The 20,189-nt window shown below is 42.9% G+C and overlaps 1 long non-coding RNA gene across 1 annotated transcript; it reads left to right on the top strand.

The window, feature by feature from the left end:
* The first annotated feature begins 163 nt into the window (after positions 1–163).
* LOC146349965 (uncharacterized) lies at positions 164–19,831 on the top strand. The gene is made up of 3 exons (XR_014789130.1): positions 164–413; positions 5,644–5,817; positions 19,259–19,831. It is a non-coding gene; the product is annotated as an uncharacterized LOC146349965 (long non-coding RNA).
* Positions 19,832–20,189: the final 358 nt, after the last annotated feature.

Raw genomic sequence — 20,189 nt, 5'->3', positions numbered from 1 at the left:
GGGGCTGCTTTCCCCCCTCCTTTTCTCACTCTTCCATCCCCTCCCGCACAAAGCCACGCCCACAAACCCCCGTGGGGCGCAAAGAGGTCGCTCTGCGCAGACTCAGATTTGTTGACGTCATAGGAAAGCGAAGGGAAAACGAGGCGGAGTGTCGTAAAGCTCTCCTCCGGAGCGGGCGGGCTCTCGCTGTGGTGGCTCCCTTGTCAGGGCTTGGAGGCGACGGCGGGGCTGCAAAACTCGAGTGAAGAAGCGAGAGCGCTTGCCTGATGTGGTGTGGTGTGGAGCGGCAGCGGCACATAATGCCTGTGTAGAAATAGCTACGCTCCTCCTTAGCGTTGTTCTCTGTCATCGGCGGCTGTAGCTTTTGTGTGAACAAGAAGCCTGTTTGCTTACGCGAGAAGGGGCTGGGAAAGGTAATGTCGCCGGGTGCCCCCCTTTGTCACAAAGATGCGCGACTGTGGGAGACTCCTTTGATACATGCTATTTTATTGAAATGGAAGGGTGTTTTTTGTTTGCCCGTTCCCTACCCCTAGATGTTAATGTTGGAATCCAGTGCTTTCCAGCTGGCAGGAGCCTACTAGCTAAGCTGTATCGCCAAGCTGACAGAAATGCAAAGCGAGGATTGCAGTTGCAAAAGAAATGCCTTCTCCGTTACCACGAGTATGAAGTTCTCCTTCACCCAGTCATCCTCCTACTCTGGTTTGGACTACCTATAACATAGCAGTAGAGCACATATTTCGTGTGCTGGTTCAGGCACTAGAATCTACCCTTTCTGGATTCTCTGAATGCTGGATTCTCAAAAAGCTGCTGCCAGTCAGAGTAGTTGGATAATGCTAGGCTAGGTGAACCACTTCAGTATCAAGCAGCGTCTAAAATCACATGAGCACCAAAGCAAAATGAAAAAAAATAATATATGTTAAACTGTTCCAGAGTACACAGAGAGAGACACTACTGTTGAAAGTGTGGCTTCATGTCCAGGATTGCCAATAGTTACAAGGTCCAAACTGTGGATATAAATGCAGATAACTGCAAGCAAATTAAAGCAATGATTGTATACTTGTAGCTGTCTGTGCTTGTAGGAAACGTATACTGCAAAATAATCGAGTTTAAATGAAGTGTTGATCTTCAAGCTGAGCTCTCCCTTTGTTGGCTTTGTACGGAGCATTGGCAGCTGGTGGCCAGTCTGAGTGGTGGAGTGGATCACGGGTCAGAGGAGGAGCCAAGGGGTCACCCAAGGTGGAGCTGTCTTTTGAATCCCCAACAGCCAGCAACCCACACCACAGAAATGGGAAAATGACATGCATGAACTTTAAGATCGTGAGTGCACATAGCCACACAAAAGCACTCCTTTGGACCCACATTCTCTTGTTCTAGGAACAATTTCCATTGTTCAGAGAATGAAATGACTTTAAACTCAGGACTGCAAAACAAGGGAGAGAAACCACACAGCTACACAAAATGATGATGATGATGATAATATCCTCAGAGTCACACAGAAAAGCATCCAAGAAGCTGGTAAGCATACCCAGCAAGTTCTGTGCATCAAAAACTATGTACATGAGCATGCCCACAGCCATCCCCTCTCCAAAATTCAGAAACAGGAAGAAGCAGCACACACAGTATAGAAAATAAATCCATCTTATAAATACCTACTCTGGAGCCAAAAGGACTAGATTACTTGGTTTTAAGTACAGCCACCAAGTTTTGAGCATCCAAAGATGTGTCTTGTTAACGTGAACATCCTCCTACATGCCTCTTGAGAAATCCAACTCATGTATGGGCTGAGCAAGGTCTGAGCATCCAAAATCTACCCCCTTCCACATCCACAGAGCAGTCCCAAAAGGAAAAAAATGTCTGAGGAACCACAACTAAGAAATGACCAAAACAAAGCCAGAAAGGAGATCAGTGCTGCTCTCCTATACACACTTATGTGAGAGTAAGCCCCATTGAACTCAATAGGGCTAATTTCTGAGTAGACATGAACAGCATTGCACAGTTAGGATTACTTTTCAGAGTTACTTGGAAGTCAGTCAAAATAAAAATTAAGTGGAACATACTTTACAAACAAGCATGAGATCAGACTGGATGTCTAGCTGAAGTAACTTGATCCAAACTTCAGCATTCCATCCAAACTACAGCATTCTACCACTTCTAGTTACTGTTAGACACTTAACTGTAAACTCAGCAGCTTAGAAACAATACAGCAACTACAATTTCCATGAGGGTTGTGAAGTTTATAACTAAGCAAATTTGCTTCCAGAACAACAGTCACTATTTTAAAGGGACAGAACTATTTTTGCATGATAAACTAAAGGAAAAGGGAAAATGTATTAACCATATCTACTCAAGCACAAAATTTTCTTAACAAGTACTTTGATGTAGTAATTTACTTTCTCACTAGAAACCAGCTTCCAGTCTCCCCAAAATTTATTTCACATGTAGGATTAGGAACGTCTTTAAAATCTTACTGGAAGCCACAAAGGGAACACGATCTCTGATTGTCCACCACCTCTATCAGCAGTTGTTTTTAAAAATAAATAAGCACCCAACCCAATGAGAGAAATCAGACTTTTTAAAACCAGATTTAAAACAAGAGAAAAGTAGCAGCAAGGAGACAGCACCTCCATCACATTAGCAAGTTAAGAACTAGGTTATGGGTATGATTGTGCTACCCTCCTGATAACTCCTCCCTCCTCAAAGGAAAATAAGTGCCACTGGTTTAAATTAAGCACCCACAAACACAGGCACGTACAACACAACAAACTCGCACACTGTCCTTTTTCTAAGAGCATGCCAACAAACTCTCAGGGCTAAGGTACATGCAAAATGCATAGTATCTAGGAGGGCGATCCTAAATGTTTGTCTTATTCTAGTGGAAGTGTGCAAGGCCCAATCCAGATCAGGACCACTGTGCGCAAATATGTGGTGGGAGTTATACCTTCCCACCCAGCTGCTTTCCCCCTTACATTTGTCCCCCTCACCCCATACACACACACACACACACACACACACACACACAAAGGAGCTAAAGAAAGGAGCGAAAACTATTGCCAATGGATGATATTGTCCATCAGCAAACTCCCATTCATACCCCCAGGTCACATCAACACCCCCCAAACACCAAGGCATTTACACACACACGCACCCCTACCCCTACCTGAGCTGACTTCTCTTGTCCCTCAGAGGCCCACGGAATGGCTTCTCTTCTGAGGCAGGTGCTTCCTACAGAGCATGGTCCCCTTGTGTCTCACCTCCCCTGCTAGCCCTCTCACCCACAAGTCTCCAACTGGCTGGCTTCATTCAGCAAACTAGCCAATGAGCTAGCCACCACATTCAGCTCTGTTGAGCTTGGGTAACCTCAACATCACCCAGAATGACCCCCTCCTTTGCAAAGCAAGGGGTCTGCACTGATTGGTTGATCAGGCAAAGAGCCTGACCTGAGAAAAGTTTTTTTTTAAACATCCTGTTAGTAGGAGGGGGGCTTCCTTTGCCTTTGCGCACATGCAATTATCAGAATGAGGCCGCCACCAGACCAAGAGTTTCTTCCTTGCTTGGAGCTGCAGTGCAGCAGTCGCTGACGCAGCAGCCACCACCACTGCTGCAGCGGCAGGCGCAACACACAAACTAGGTTTTTAGGTTTAACATTTTGTTCAGGAGGGTTGGCATGGCAGGGCAAAGACCCCCCAGCCCTGTGATTGGCTCTGCCCCGGCACAAAGGAGAGTGACCACCACCACATCCACCTTCCTGTGTAACATACCGAGGTACCTGAACTGAATATACTTTCTCTACAATTTATGCATTCCAGCCTTCCTCAACCTGGTGCCATCCATGTGTTTTGGACTTCATCTCCCATTAGCAGCAGCACGGCCAATGATCAGGAATGCTGGGAGTTGTAGTTCAAAACTTCTGAAGGGAACTACTTTGGGGAAGGCTGCACTAAATCCATGCACCCAGGGCATAAGGATAAGGATTTTTCATGACTGGCCCCGAGGGTAGGATTTCTTTTGAAAAACTCATTAAAGTGTGAACCTGAAACTCCTAGGAACAGTGAAACATGTTGCTTGGAATAGCTTTTAGTAGAGGTTAAGATAGTTTTACAAAAAATTCAATATACATTAGGAGCCCGTTGCAGCTGTGAAAATTGCCACAAATTATATTCTATGGTATGTGTAATACTCTAATCAGTTCTAGAGTTAAGGTAACTGCTTTTGTAGCACAAGAGCTAGGATTTCTAGTCCAGTGCTAAGATTAACTTGGTTATTTTAACTGGCAGAAAAGACAAGTGGGTGGCACAAGGTCAAGTTCAACCCGAGAACTACCTTGATGTTATAATGTTGATTAGAGACTGTCCATATCAACATAGATGATGTAAAAGATCAAACTAGGTTGTCACCATAAATATGGTTCGCAATTTCAGCGGTATGACAATTGAACGACTGCAGTGTTGATATCTATTCATAGAGATAATGTAATGGATGGGGGATGTTGTAGTTCTTGATAAGATGGACTTTTGTCATATAGAGGAGGGACTAAAGCTCAGTGGTATAACACATGCTATGCTTACAGAAGGTTCCAGGTTCAGTGCCTGGCTTTAAAAGAGGCCTGTCAGAAGGCTGCACTACTGGGTTGTAGCCTGACCTAAGGTGGCTTGCAACAGGAGCACTACCACCATACAGATATATGGTAAAGATGAAGAAGCACGCCCCCAAATGCATGTTTGAGCTAAATATGATCCCATGTCTGAACAATGGAAGACTGCTGGAGTAGAAAATACTGATCTAGATGGACAATATTCTGAGCTGATAGAAGGCCACTTCCTGTGTTCATATTATCTGTGGTAAGTGACAAATCATATGATAGACATACGCAACCAAGAATTTCAGGTTTGCTTTGTTCATATCTAACTATCTCAAAAATAGTATCTTGACACCCAAAAATGTACTCGTACGCACTGGCTCCAATCCAGACAACTGTGATTGCAACAGAAGACTGCTGTACTCGAGAAGCTTCCTTCCGCAAGATGTAATCTGCAGTATCAGACAACACCACTGGTTAAGGGGTGGAGCATAGAGGGCATACCTAGACTGAGTCTGGGTATCTTCTTCAAACACACGAGCCCTAACAGATGCTGGGAGCACAGTTCACTTGTTATGTGCTGAGTGACTCTTGCTGTGGTGGATAGCACTGACTGGATTTGGGTGATTGTGCTTGAAAGCCATGTTAGACTAACTGCCCTGTCTAAAAGAGCTGAGTCAGGCAAAGACATCATCACATGACTGCTCTTGAATTGGCTAAACTAGACCATCTCACCACAGCAGCCTTCCCTTAATTTCAATATTCTAGAATTCTGGTTTTCAGTTTGTCCCCTCTTCTCTCTCTCTCTCTCTCTCTCTCTCTTTTCCTCATGGGACCATTTCTTAATAGTTTAATTTTTTTAATTGTAAAGTTTTATAATGGATTTTTTATAATGGAATTCCATGTTATGAATGTCTAAACATGGGATACAAATCTAAAAAAGCAAAACATCACCATATGACCATGTCTTATGTGGTGCTAACTTTAATGCTTTCTTCTCAAACAGTCATCTGCTTTGATACGGAGGCACTAGATTAACTGCACACTGCTCTTTGTTTCTGTTTCAGACAGAATACACAGTAGGAATATGCTATTGTGCCCCAGACCAGAACGTTCTGCGTGATCTTGAGATGGAAAATGAAATCAAGGAGGCCTCCAAAAGAGGAAGCTTTGTAATAATGGGTGACTTCAATTACCCCCACCTTGACTGGATAAATGTATGTTCCAGTTATGACAAAGAGGTAAAATTTCTTGACGTTCTAAATGACTGTGCCCTAGAACAGTTGGGCATGTAACCAATCAGAGAGGAGGTGATCCTGGATTTAATTCTAATTGGTGCCACCCATGACCTAGTGTGACATGTGAGTGTTGTTGAACCAATTGGAAATAGAGACCACAGTGTTACCAAATTTAATATATTTAAGTGGAAAATTGTCAAGGTAGTCCAACACAGTCATCTTTGACTTCAGAAGAGGAAACTTTTGTACAGTGAGGGAACTGATAAAAAGGAAGCTGAAAGAGGGAGTCAAGAGGGTTAAATCTCTTCAAAATGTTTGGGGGGTTACTAAAAGCCACAATAATAGAAGCTCAGCTAGAATGTATACCACAGGTTAGGAAAGGTAGCACCGAGTTGAAGAGATCACCAGCATGGTTAACGAACAGTGTTAAGGGAGCCATTAGGGAAAAGAAGGTTTCCTTCAGAAAATGAAAGTCTTGCTCAAATGAGCGGAACAAAAGGGAGCACAAATTTGTCCCTAAAATCAGACTTTTTACCAGAGGAGTGGAGAATGGCCAATGTAATGCCAGTTTCTAGAAAGGGATCCAGGGGTAATACAAGCAATTACAGACCGGTTAGGTTAATCTCTCTTCTGGGTAAATTGGTTAAAAACATTATATTAAAGATAATATTAGGAAGTGTATAGAAGGGCAAGCCTTGCTGAAAAAGAATCAACATGGCTTCATGTCTCACTAATGCAGAATTCTTTGAGAGTGTTAATAAAGATGTGGACAAGGGTTTGCTGCTGACACCAAATTATTTAGGGTGGTTAAAATGAAAAGGGATTCTGAGGAACTCCAAAAGGGTCTCTCCAAACTGGGAAAATGGACATCCAAATGGCCAATGTGGCTCAGTGTAAGCAAGCGTAAAGTGACGCACGTTGAGGGAAAAACCCCATCTTCAAGTACAACCTGATGGGATCTGAGCTAGTGGTGACCAACCAAGAAAGAGATCTTGGGGGGGGGGTGGACAGCTCAAGGAAAATGTCAACCCAGTGTGCAGCTGTTGTAAAAAAAAAAAAAAAAAGGCAAACTCTGTGTTAGGCATTAATTAGAAAAGGAATTGGGAATTGGAATATTGTGTACAGTCCTTGTCACCACACCTAAAAAAGGATATTGTGGAGCTGGAAAAAGGGTGACTAAAATGATCAAGGGGCAGGACCAACTCCCCTATGAGGGAAGGTTACAACAGCTGGGATTGTTTAGCTTGGAGAAGAGGTGAGTAAGGGGAGACATGATAGAGGTATACAAAATTATGCATGGTGTGGAGAATGCGGATAGGGAGACTTTTTTTCTCCTCTGTCATAATACTAGAACCCAGCGTCATCCCATGAAGCTGATGGGTGGGAGATTCAGGACAGATAAAAAGAAGTACTTCAAACAGTGCATAGTTAAACTATGGAATTTGCTACTGCAAGATGTAGTGATTGCCACCAACTTGGATAGCTTTAAAAGGGTGTTAGACAAATTCCTGGAGGAGAGGTCTATCAACGGCTACAAGGCTTGATGGCTATGTGCTACCTCCAGTATCAGAGGCGGTATGCCTATGTACACCAGTTGATGGTGATGGGTGGGAGGGTGCTGTTGCACTCATGTCCTGCTTGTGATTTCCTGGTTGACAGCTGGTTGGCCACTGTCTGAACATAATGCTGGAATAGATGGACCCTTGTTCTGATCCAGCATGGTTCTTCCTGTGTTCTTATGTGATATTGTAAACCTTGTTTACTTGGACTTCCAAAAGGCTTTTGACAATATCCTCACCAAAGATCCCTGAGCAAACCTAGCAGTCATGGAATGAGAGGAGAGGTCTTTTTATGGATCAGTACCTGGTTAAAGAACAGAAAGCAGAGAGCAGGAATAAATGATAAAATCTCCCAGTGGAGGGATGTAAACAGTGGGGTCCCACAGGGATCTGTATTGGGACTGGGGGTGGGAGAGAAATCCTGCACGGACCCCCAGTGAGGCAGGATTCAAAAGAATCCTGCACCCCGGAGTCCATGGAGGATCAGAAGACTTACCTCCGCCTCCAGGAGGAATCCTCGCTGGCTGGATCCTCCCTGCTGGCCGGCTCTGGAGCGCCAGCGATTCGGCCGCCATTGCCGTATCGCTGGCTGGGTGGATTGACTGTGGACGCAAATGACGTCCACTATGCCATTTGCGTCCGTAAAGGTCTTAGTTTAAGGTAAATGCAGCTGTAAATGGCTGCATTTACCTTAAACTAAGACCTTTACAGCCGCAAATGGTGTAGTGGACGCCATTTGCGTCCGCAGAAATCCACCCAGCAAGGCTGAGCCAACAATACGGCAGTCAATGGCATCTGTATCGCTGGTGCTCCGGAGCCGGCCGGCAGCTCTGCAGAATCGCCGTGGAGTGGAGCCGGCTGGCTAGGATTCCAGGGGGGAGGGTCAGGTCGCCTCCCCCCCTGTGGATACCCGGACCCGGAGGTAAGCCTTCTGCCCGTCCCTAATTGGGACCAGTGCTTTTCAACTTCTTCGTAAATGATCTGGAATTAGGAGTCAGCAGTGAGGTGGACATGTTTACTGATTACACCAAATTATTTAGGGTAGTTAAAACAAAAAGGGATTGCGAAGAGCTCCAAAGGGATCTCTCCAAACTGGGAGAATGGGCATAAAAATGGCCAATGCGGTTCAATGTAAACAAGTGTAAAGTGATGCATGCTGGGGCAAAAAATCCTGACTTCACATATATACTGATGGGATCTGAGCTAGCAGTGACTGATCAAGAAAGAGATCTGAGGTTGTGGTGGACAGCTCAATGAAAATGTCAACCCGGTGTGTGGCTGCTGTGAAAAAGGCCAATTCCATGTTAGGCATAATTACGAAAGGAATCGAAAGTAAAACTGCCAAGATCATGCTCCCCTTGTACAAATCTATGTTGTGGCTACACTTGGAATACTGTGTACAGTTCTGGTCACTGCACCTAAAAGAGGATATTTTAGAGTGTGAAGAAGTGCAGAAAGGGCCAATTACAATGACAAGGGGCTGGAGCAACTTCTCTACAAGGAAAGGTTACAACACCTGGGACTGTTTAGCTTAGAAAAAAGCCATTTACCTTGCTAAGGGCACAATCTTATGGCTGCTAGACAGTGGCTAGATGGCTGGAGGATTTTTCAGTTTATGGGAAGTGAACACCACCTCTCTGCCCCCACTGTCTCATGAGAGGCGCAGTTCGTCCCTGGCTCTGTGCTCGTAAGAACAACGTGGAGCAGGGGGAAAGGGGGTGTTCCTGGGGGTGGGGAGGGGACAGTGGAAGCATTGTTACAACGCTTCTTATGCGCAGTCTGGCCTCCCCCCAACTCCGACCTGCTCCAGCAAGATAGCCGAAATTGGCCATCTAGCTGCTAATGCAGGGCGGCCAGAGCACAGAGGAGATTTCTTGCGCCCACCCTGCACTGGATAGTTGGTTGCCTCCGAGTTCAGAGGTGGCCGACTATCCCCATTGGATTGCGCCCTAATTTAACCACCTGAACCACTCCATATGCCAGGGGTCTTTTCTAGCACAGTGGAAGAAATCAGCTGCCAAGGTGTAAATGGCAACATGATTTTCATGCTCAGTTGACAAATCCAAAGACTTCTGGAATTTGGTTCTTTAAGTGTCTGAGATGGACCAAGCTACCTGACAGGCCCAGTTCTGGCAACAATCTGCCAGACTGTTGGTAGGTAATGACAATGCTGTTTTTGTTAACACTCTAAATAACTGGATTGCATATTGTGTATTTCCAGATCATTAAAGAGTTTTGCATCCACATGGTGGCCAAACAATTACGATGTATCCAATATACGTTTGCCTATAAATTACCTGAAATATCTCACTGCTTATCAGAGGCTATGAAGTCTAGACACAGTACCAATAGCATAGCTGTGGGGAAAGTGCTGATGTTGCCCAGACAGTAAGTTGCCCTACTCCAAAGTTAGGCTAGTATTGCACAAAGTACCCAGCTGATACCATGGGATGAGAATTGCCCCACATGCCTAAGTCAGCCATCTCTAACTAATGCACATGATCTTAGTGTCCTCGTCTAGGACTGAGTCTCAGATGCAAGATTCACTACCAACCTCATATTAATGGCAATCTTGGGACCTATTAATAAGAGGATTCAATTCTTCTCACTTTTCACAGCCAGGGGTTTCTATCCATATGTGTACACAAAAATTGGAAATGTGCCTCACCAAAAAAATTCCTTCCAGTGCCACTTTTTGAGGTTGGTATGAGGTTCATTTATATGTACTGTATATACATCTGTACACACACACCTTAAAATTAATCTATTTCTTTGACACAGGGTTAGAAGAGACCTCAGAAAGCAGGTTACTTGCTGATAACGTTTAACTTGTGATCTCACATGCACAGACCAAGGCAGCATTGGAATTGCATTGGGCTGCTATCTGGATATAGTACTGTGTTATGAACTGGAGGCACACCTGCCCCAGGAAAGAGCGCTTATAGTGAAGGCCTCTAGTACTTCGTTCATTTTTTTTTTTTTTGTATCCCCTACTTCCTTCAACAAGAGGATCATTCCTTAAGAATGCATATGGCCATATTACTTTGAAAGAAAGCACTCTTTTCTGGCAAGATGAGTCACTATATCATACTGACCCCATCATATTCCCACTGCCATAATATTGTAACAATGTGATCAGTAGATGTAATAATATTACCGGGCATCAATAATCATTATCTTATCTGGCTACTTACTGTTAAAAAGAGCTGGACTACATGAACCTTTGATCTGATTTATCTATAATTTTTTACTTATACAAAGCATATAGGTATACCTTAGAGAAATCGCTTTTCAGAGATGAAATACTATTGTCCATCTTTTAACATCCTGCAAACACAGACCTATCATATCACAATAGGTATGTGTTTAAACAAAGGGAAGTTGTCATTCACTATCTTGTAAATTAGATAGAGCATTTAAAAAGGTGGTAAAGGTGTCCCCAACCAGTTGTGCCCAACTCTAGGGTGTGGTGCTCATCTCCATTTCTAAGCCGAAGAGCCAGCGCTGTCCGAAGACGCTTCCGTGGTCATGTGGCCGGCATGACTGAACACCGAGGTGCACGGAACGTTGTTACCTTTCCCGCCAAAGCGGTGCCTATTTATCTACTTGCAATTTCTTGCTTTCGAACTGCTAGGTTGGCAGGAGCTGGGACTGAAGACGGGAGCTCACCCCATCACGCGACACTCAGGTCTCGAACTGCTGTCCTGCTGACCTTCCGGTCTGCAGTTCAGCGTCTTAACCACTAAGCCACCGCGGCCCCTATAGAGCATTTACTGTAATACAAATGAACTAGTTAAAAATGGCTTAAGCAGACACTGCACACAAAAACTGCAAACCAGAATTATGCAAGTGTTCAGCCTGAGGATATTTCAGAAACATACTGACCTCTTCTGAGGCATGTAGTTTTCTCTGCTGTCCCTTCTTCCTGATAAAATTTTCTGCCTATCTGTCTGGGTGAGCAATCAGCAAACTCTTTGCATTAGTTTCTGTTTAAGTATTAAGGAAGTTGAAACAGGTTTGGCAGGGAACTCAACAGCTTTTCTCACAGCTTCGTGGAGAGGGAGGAATCTTTTAGGACTCACTCCCAGGATCCACCTGTTCTGATCAAGTGTTGTGATTTTAAAGTTTAACTCTTAATTTATTTTTCTCTAGGAATAAATTGTTTTTCATTCTTAAGATCATAGCTTTTAAAAACCTGCATTGCAACTATGAATATGTAATTGCAATACAAATATTATACACACTTCTGAGTAAAAATTAAAAGAGAGCAAATTAAAAGTGGTAACATACAGGAATTTACTGTAGACTGCCTCACCTCAGCAAAGGATAGGCAAAGCATTATATAAGCAGGTATCAAGAACAATTAGATGACACGAAATAGTGTGACAGCTGCTGTAGCAAAGGAAGAGGACTGTAAAAAGAACCTTAACTTCCAGAAGCCAGCAGCTAAGGACACTGGCTGCTTGGGAATGTTCTGGGCAATATTATTTTCACACTGCTACTTGGTTGGTGGTAAATACTGTTGTGATAAGTGCTTTTTATTCACTTTGATATGAAAGGATCTCTAGCTTAAGTTGGTAAAGGTAGACTGTGGACACTGTCATCTATGATTCTATGATCTCATCTCTAGATTTTGATTGTTATTCATACTAATAGAAAAGGCAGAAGTGCTCAATTCCTACTTTGGCTTAGTCTTCTCCCAAAAGAGGGTCTATGACCCCCTGGCAAAGGCAAAGGACAGGCTGAAGGGGCAGGATTGCAGCTTGAGATCAATAGGCATATGGTCAAGAAACACCGAATTCCTTTGAATGAGTTCAAATCTCCAGGGCCAGATGAACTGCACCCTAGAGTAATAAAGGAACTGGCAGAAGAACTCTCAGAACCACTGTCTATTATCTTTGAGCAGTCATGGAAGATGGGTGAAGTGTCAGATGACTGGAGGAGGGCTAATGCTGTCCCTATCTTCAAGAAGGATAAAAAGGAGGAACCTGGGAACTACAAACCAGTCAGTCTGACATCAATCCCTGGGAAATTCTGGAGCAGATGATAAAGCAATCCATCTGCAAGCAACTTGAAAACAATGCAGTGATTACTCAAAGCCAGCACGGATTTGTCAAGAACAAATCCTTCCAGACGAATCTGATCTCATTTTTTGATCAATTCACCTCCCTTGTGGACTGTGGGAATGCTATGGACATAATATACCTTGACTTCAGCAAAGCTTTCGACAAAGTGCCCCATGATATCCTGATGAGCAAACTAGCTCAAAGTGGGCTAGATGAAACAACGATCCGGTGGATCCACAGTTGGCTACAGAATCGGACTCAAAGAGTGCTTATCAATGGGATCTTCTCAAACTGGGGAGAGGTAACGAGTGGGGTACCGCAGGGCTCGGTCCTCTTCAACATTGTTATTAATGACTTGGAGGAGGAGGTGCAGGGAATGCTGATCAAATGTGCAGATGATACAAAATTGGGCTGGATAGCTAATGCCTTGGAAGACAGAAACAAAATTCAAAGTGATCTGGATAGACTGGAGAAAATAACTGAATGGCATTTAATAGGGATGAATGCCAAGTTCTGCACCTAGGAAAAAGAAACCAAATGCACAGTTACAAGATGGGGGATATGTGGCTCAACAACACTACAAGCGAGGAGGATCTTGGATTTGTTGTAGATCACAAGCTGAATATGAGCCAACAATGTGATGTGGCTGCAAAACAGGCCAATGCTATTTTGGGCTGCATTAACAGAAGCATGGCTTCCAAATTCTGGGAAGTACTAGTTCCCCTCTACTCAGCACTGGTTAGGCCTCATCTGGAGTACTGTGTCCAGTTCTGGGCACCACACTTCAAGAAGGATGCAGACAAGCTGGAGAGGGTTCAGAGGAGGGCAACAAAGATGATCCATGGACTGGAAACAAAGCCCTATGAAGAGAGACTAAAAGAACTGGGCATATTCAGCCTTGAGAAGAGAAGACTGAGGGGAGATATGATAGCACTCTTCAAGTACTTGAAAGGTTGTCCCAGAGAGGAAGGCCAGGATCTCTTCTCGATCATCCCAGAATGCAGGACACGGAATAATGGGCTCAAGTTACAGGAAGCCAGATTCCGGCTGAACATCAGGAAAAACTTCCTGACTGTTAGAGCAATATGACAGTGGAACCAATTACCTAGGGAAGTGGTGGTCTCTTCCACACTGGAGGCATTCAAGATGAGGCTGGACAGCCATCTCTTGGGGATGCTCTGACTTGGATTCCTGCACTGAGCAGGGGTTTGGACTGGATGATCTTGTAGGCCCCTTCCAACCCTACTATTCTATGATTCTGTTTCTAATATATTCTAACGATGTAACCACTTGGTCTGTTACTGCATGGCTTTTCGTTGTTTTTGCTGCATCTCGAGCTCCCGTCTTCAGTCCCAGCTTCTGCCAACCTAGCAGTTCGAAAGCAAGAAATTGCAAGTAGATAAATAGGTACCTCCTCGGTGGGAAAGGTAACAGCGTTCTGTGCACCTTGGTGTTCAGTCACGCCGGCCACATGACCACGGAAGTGTCTTCGGACAGCGCTGGCTCTTCGGCTTAGAAACGGGGATGAGCACCGCACCCTAGAGTCGGACACGACTGGTTGGGGACACCTTTACCTTTTTAAGACTAACAAATTTGTTACGGCATGAACTTTTTGTGGATGCATGAAATGATATCCTCACTTGACAAGTATATGTGTAGGTGTGGGTGGGTGAAATGTAAAAGGTGGCGTTAGATGGTAGTGTAATGCAAAAAGTCTGTGAAAATTGGATTAAAGCTTAAATGCATGCAAAATAAGCTCAGTGACCATTCACAACAGCAGTAAGACATTCTAATGCAATCATCTTAGTATGACTGAGTCAATTAACACCTGGAGGGGACAGGAAACCATTGTCCCTATTCAGACCCAAATGAACAGACTCAAACATTGTTAGTTGTTCCAATTCAGCTGTTTCATGCTGGAGTCTCCCTTTCAAATTCCTCAGTTGGACAATGACAACTTTCAAGTCAGGAACAGAGTGTCAAGGGAGATTGAAATGTCCTATTGGTTTATGATTGTTGCCATTTCTCACACAAAATTTATGTCCTTTTGCATAGACTGACCTGCTTGTCCTATGTAGAATTCAATTATCGAAAACCCTGCCATTTTAAGGTTTGTGAGCTTAGTTGTCTAACTTGATATTCTCTGTATGTCCCTGTGAATACCTATTAGGTGGGAAGAGATACTGGCCTACAAATTCACTGAAATATAAATAATAAAGCAGCCCAGTTGTGCTCAAAACAGTACATTCCCCAATGCCATATTGCCAAGATGCTCAGTTTCATGGTGCTTCTTAAAAATCTATGAAACAGGTTATTTTAAAAACTTGCTTTGACATTTTTCATTAGTGGCACCATCATCAATCACAGCTGTACTAGGAAAAATGGCTGCAACCACCACACCCCAAGTCATTAGCAGCAACACCTCACTCACACCTATTGCATCAGAGGACACCCACCCTATCTCCCACTGTTTAACCCATCCTGCCAGTTACTGATATAACCAACAAACAGGAATTTGTGAACTCACAGGAGGATTCCTCTAGCAACACAGTAGGGCTCAGATGCTTCATAAGGCAATACGGAGCTAGGTCAACATGGAACATCTTTCTGGTCCCAGGTATTCCATCCACCACATCTGGATTTGGGCCTGAAAGATCCAGGAAAAGTGTGGGTGAATGCAGGGTAAGTTGTAAGCAAGCACAATTTGTGACATTTCACAACCTCATTACTGATTCTGGGGCATTTAAGGCATCAATGTTCACTTTCAGTTCCCAGGCTTTGGGGAGCTTAAGCCAATATGTGATAGTCTTAAATCTAGTTTTAAACTGGCAGGTTTTTTTAATAATTGAATTTTCCTTGTTTTTGAAAAAGAATTTTATCGTTGCAGCATTCTGGAAAAAAAGCAGAAACAAAATTCAAAGAAGTCAACTTGGTAAATGTGTGCAAATGAATAGATATGTTCCTTGGTGTTCAGAAGGGCTTACTTCTGAGTAAGCCTGCACAAGATTCCAGCATACCTTTTTGTTTCCCTCCCTCTATTCATCAGTGATCTATCTGTCAGGCAGAGTGACTCCCTGAGCTCTCAACATTACCTCACTCTTGTCTCAGTTGATTGTTCTTGCTACCGCTCCCCCATTGTCAGAAAGCTGACAGGAGAACTGCATTGGGCATGTTTGACTTAAAACTTGAATGGACAGGGCCATTTATCAGCTAATTAAAAGAAATCACTGAGGTAATCTCAATGAAATTTAGCTTATTTACTGGCTATTCATGCTGGCTTGGGCATGCTGGGAATTTCTGCCTAAACATGCATAGGATTGCATCCTAAATGATTTTGTTTTAATTTTTATTTCACATTAATTTAATTATATTTTCTTTTGTAGACCAACAGTCCACCCCTCTTCTTACGTATCTTCTACTGTGATCAGTTTGATAGCACTGTCTGTGCTCTTGTCCACTAGGCAGACCCCCAACTGCTCTGGGTCTCATGGAGGTGGCCACTGTTTCAGATTTCTTCCTCACTCTGCCCTTTGTGGAGGCAGTCTGGTATTGCCATCTTTTTCTCTCATTTTCCTTCACAAAAATAACCCTGTTATATAGGTCAGCTGCCAAGAGGGATGTTAAATGGCCAGAGGTCACTCATCTGGGGATTTGTACCCAGATCTCCAGGCTTGAAGTTCAACACTCTAAGTACACTACACTATCCTAACTGCTCCCAATGTTCCTGTCTACCTTGTAAACGTTAATGAAGTGATTATGATGGCTGCTCACACCTTAGCTAAGAAAATGGATAAGCTAGTAAAGTTGTTTGTCTCCCACTTTGGTCAGAATCAGATAATTTGGAAAAGAAAAGGAGAAGGCTAATTTTTAATGGACTGAATTTCTGACACCCAAAGCATAGGGGAAGTATTTTAAGGCCCATAAATTTTAGGGAGATTACAGAGTATTCATCAGCTTAAATGTGCAAATATCTGTCTCTGGTAGGCTGAAAAAAGACCGGCAGAAAAAACCTTGCACCACCCTTTGGTACGTTAGTGGTATTGCTTCCCCAGCTTCTGGTTTAGTGCTACATGACAAAATCAAGCATGGCGTAAAACACCATCTGGATATGACAGCCAGTTTAGTAGCCCAAAACATGAGCTTCAAGCTGGTTCAAATCATACCTCAGCCATGAATTCAGTAGGTAGCTTAATCAAGCTGCTGTCTCAGCCTCAGTTATGTGAAATGCTGCGGACACTCAAAAATACAATGTAGATGTTTTTTTATTAGGCCTTAGGGTCACTTGAATTAAACAGAGCAGCTTCAACAACGAAAGCATGTTTTATTCCCAATATGATCAGCTTCCCAATGTACACATGCTGTCAGAGCCATAATGCATATCCATGTGGCCATTTGTTAAATAGCTTTATACACATAGCATACATGTATCTCTGTTTGTGTAAAACAGCAGTGTAAGAATCTGCCCCTCCATCAATGAATGCAACACCCCTGCAGTATTATAAAGTGTTAGACAAGAACTTCAGATCAGACTTGCAAGTGATACAAGATGTCACACCTTTATTATGATTGCTACAGAGTTTCTGATACATTTACATAAATGGGCTACCACCCAAAAGATACTTGCAACATTTTTACAGTGTGGAAAAGATATTCCTGATACAGCACTTAATATATTTGCACCCCTTTATATTTATGATGCTTACTTTGAATACATGTGTCAACAGTGCTTCTATGCTACTTAAGAGGCAAACCAAGATAAAATGTTTCAATTAAAGCAAAAACAATAAACCTTTCCAATTAGATTACATGAAAGGGTATGAGGAACAGCAACAACAAAAGTGAGCTATTGAAGGTATTCTATATGTTAGGCTATTTCATATTGATAATGGACTGTGAAACACTACTCTGCTTTTAAAATTACCTTCCTGCTTTAGAATATTTGATAGATGAAGAAAAGAACAATCCAAATCTATTACAATCAGTGGGAGCCAAGCTTTGCCAGTGTCTTGTGTCTTGCAACCCAAAGTTGTTCTTGTTTCATAATCGTATAAGTGTCTTATCTGAATGTGACAAACCTGTGTTTTTTTTTTATTTCATACAGGTGCACTTACCCAACAGCTACTCTTAGTTATGGCTCCCTGATTTGTGTAAACTCAGTGGTAATCCTAGATTTGTTGCTGTGTCATGTGTGAAATGGCCCCAGGGAGTTATGATGGTATCATTCCTTTTAGAAATTCTGAATGTACAATTCAGCATTGCACATTTTCTGCAAAACAAGTACTAAAACAGACCAATCTCTATATTTTCAGTACATACCAGAAACTCTCTCTGTTGTTATCTCCCCAGCATGTAGAAACATTATGTGTATTACATACATGCAGAAATTAACTTCGTCCTTTTTAACAGTATGAATTAGAGTGTCTCTGTGTGCTTAAAACTGAGGTTAGGCTGGACAAAACCAAGTATCTTTTTTTTTTTTAAGGAAACTTTCAAATATTAAGTGATTTTTGACAGTTTGTTCACTACTATCATTTGAGTGAAGCACAATCCTGTGATTGTTTACTCAGAACTAAATCCCATTGCATTCAATGGGACTTACTCCCAAGTCAGTATGCATAGGATTGCAGCTTTAGATGTGCAGTCCTATGCATACCTAAGCATTAAACTCACTGAACACAGTGGAGCTTCTTTCTCAGTAAGCAAATGCATAGGAGTGGGCTATAAATCACCTATATTAATATGGCGCATCAGCTCTCTGTCACACCAGTAAATACTAGAGGCAGTATCCTGTACTGCTTCTGCGGCTCCACACATTCTGTTATGCCAGTGGAACCAATTGCTAGTTAGCACTTCCTGAAACAGCCCTGGAAATGAGCAGAAACACTAATTTCCAGAATGAGGCAGGTAAGTTGAGCTCCCTTCTGTGAGTGCTTCCATTTGTTTCTGGTTGTTCCAGGAACTGCTTGTGGCTGTTGTGCTAGCGGTCGGTATAGGATGCTGCCCTAGCATTTCTGTATTACTTTACAAATATATTGCCTTCTTCAGACAAATATATTGCCTTCTTCAACCCGCCCTCCAGTTTTTATACATACATACATATATATATATATATATATATACACATACATACATATACACACACACACACACATATATACATACATACATACATACATATATATTTACTTGAAAGAATACTTAAAAAAAAAAAAAACATTCCAAAGGACTGTACATAAGGTTTCAGCTTTTGAGATACCAGAGAGCAACTGCTTCACTGAAGCATGCCCCTGAAGTAATCCTCAATATTTAATTTTTTATCTTTTTTTCCCATGAACCATCTTTGGGTAAGCAGTGGTATAAGGAAACATACTGTGTGAACTGGTAGCAGAAGGGCACACTCCAGAGCAATTGCCATGATTGTGACTGCACTTTTTTGGAACTGGCATGATTGTGGCAATTGCTGCTGTGTATATTCATGCACCACTGCATCTCACGGTTTGTGTTTTCTGCACCCGTTTGAGGTTAATAGTGTGCGTAGGGAGAGGGGGACTGGTTAAAATGACAGTATGAACAGCCTCATAAAATCCAGCAGATGTTGTGCGCAGGGTTGTACCTGATTTTCTTGGATTCTAGGTGCAGAAAGCTATCAGCCATTCCACTCCTCTGAATGGGGTGAAAGATTAATCCACTGGTGCCACTGCACAGATGTCGCTGCTGTGCTAACAGTGGGTTTGGGAGCTGTTTCTGGCAGTGGTTGTGCTATGCATCACCAGGGGCACGGCCTACCTAATGCCTTTGTGTCACTTCCATTTTTTTCAGAATGCTTCAAGGCAACAGCCCTCTCCTGTTGTTGCTCCCCAGCAACTGGTACTCAGACATATACTGCTTTGAATCTGGAGTTTCTATATCGCCATCATGACTGCTAATCATATATCCTCCATGAATTTGTCTAATTGCTTTTAAAGCTATCTAAGCAAATGGCCACCACCACATGTTCTGGCAACAAATACCATAAATTATGTGGTGTGTGAAGAAGTACTTCCTTTTGTCTGTCCTGAAACACCTGCCAATCAATTTCATTGGATGGTCACAAGTTCTAGTATTGTTGGAGGAAGAAAAACATATCTCTATCCATTTTATCCAAACCATGCATAGTTTTATAAATTCCATTATGCCCCCCCTTTTGTCACCTTTTCTAAGCCTTTTTTCAGAGGAACACATCTTAAAATGGTGCCATACATCTGTTTGCTGGTATTATGCCATTTAAAGTTGGTGATTGCTCATTGTTTTGAAAGCTTATAAAGTAGAAAGGTAATTAATAAACAAACAAATGAATACACTGTGGATTCCAATTCCACATATGCATTAAATAGAAGTTCTGTGCTCCTTTACACTGTTGTTTCTATCTCGTTATATTCCATTCCTTACCTTTTCACGAGATGGCTATTTTTCCATGAAAAGCCATTACATGCACTGGGGGCATCGTGAAATTTCTTCCCTGGTTCCTGCCCCTTTCCCTCCACTCACAGATCACTGGTGGTTTGGTTCTGATTGACATACAATGTGGGTGGACAGCAACCTCCACCAAACTGCCTGAACCCTGCCCCGCAGGCATTGGTTCTCTGGCAAACTGCTGGAATGCCGGCATGCTGGCCATTCTGTGTTGTGGAGTAAGCAGCCGAAGTCGGGAGCAAAAGTTGGTGCATTGCATTTAGTCACAGCATGGCAGAAAGCTGCCTGGTCAGTATAC

This window comes from Heloderma suspectum, chromosome 3 (assembly GCF_057233095.1).
Source record: "Heloderma suspectum isolate Gila_16-S chromosome 3, 16-S_ref, whole genome shotgun sequence".
Classification (NCBI taxonomy): domain Eukaryota; kingdom Metazoa; phylum Chordata; class Lepidosauria; order Squamata; family Helodermatidae; genus Heloderma; species Heloderma suspectum.
This window is presented reverse-complemented; position numbering and strand designations above follow the sequence as displayed.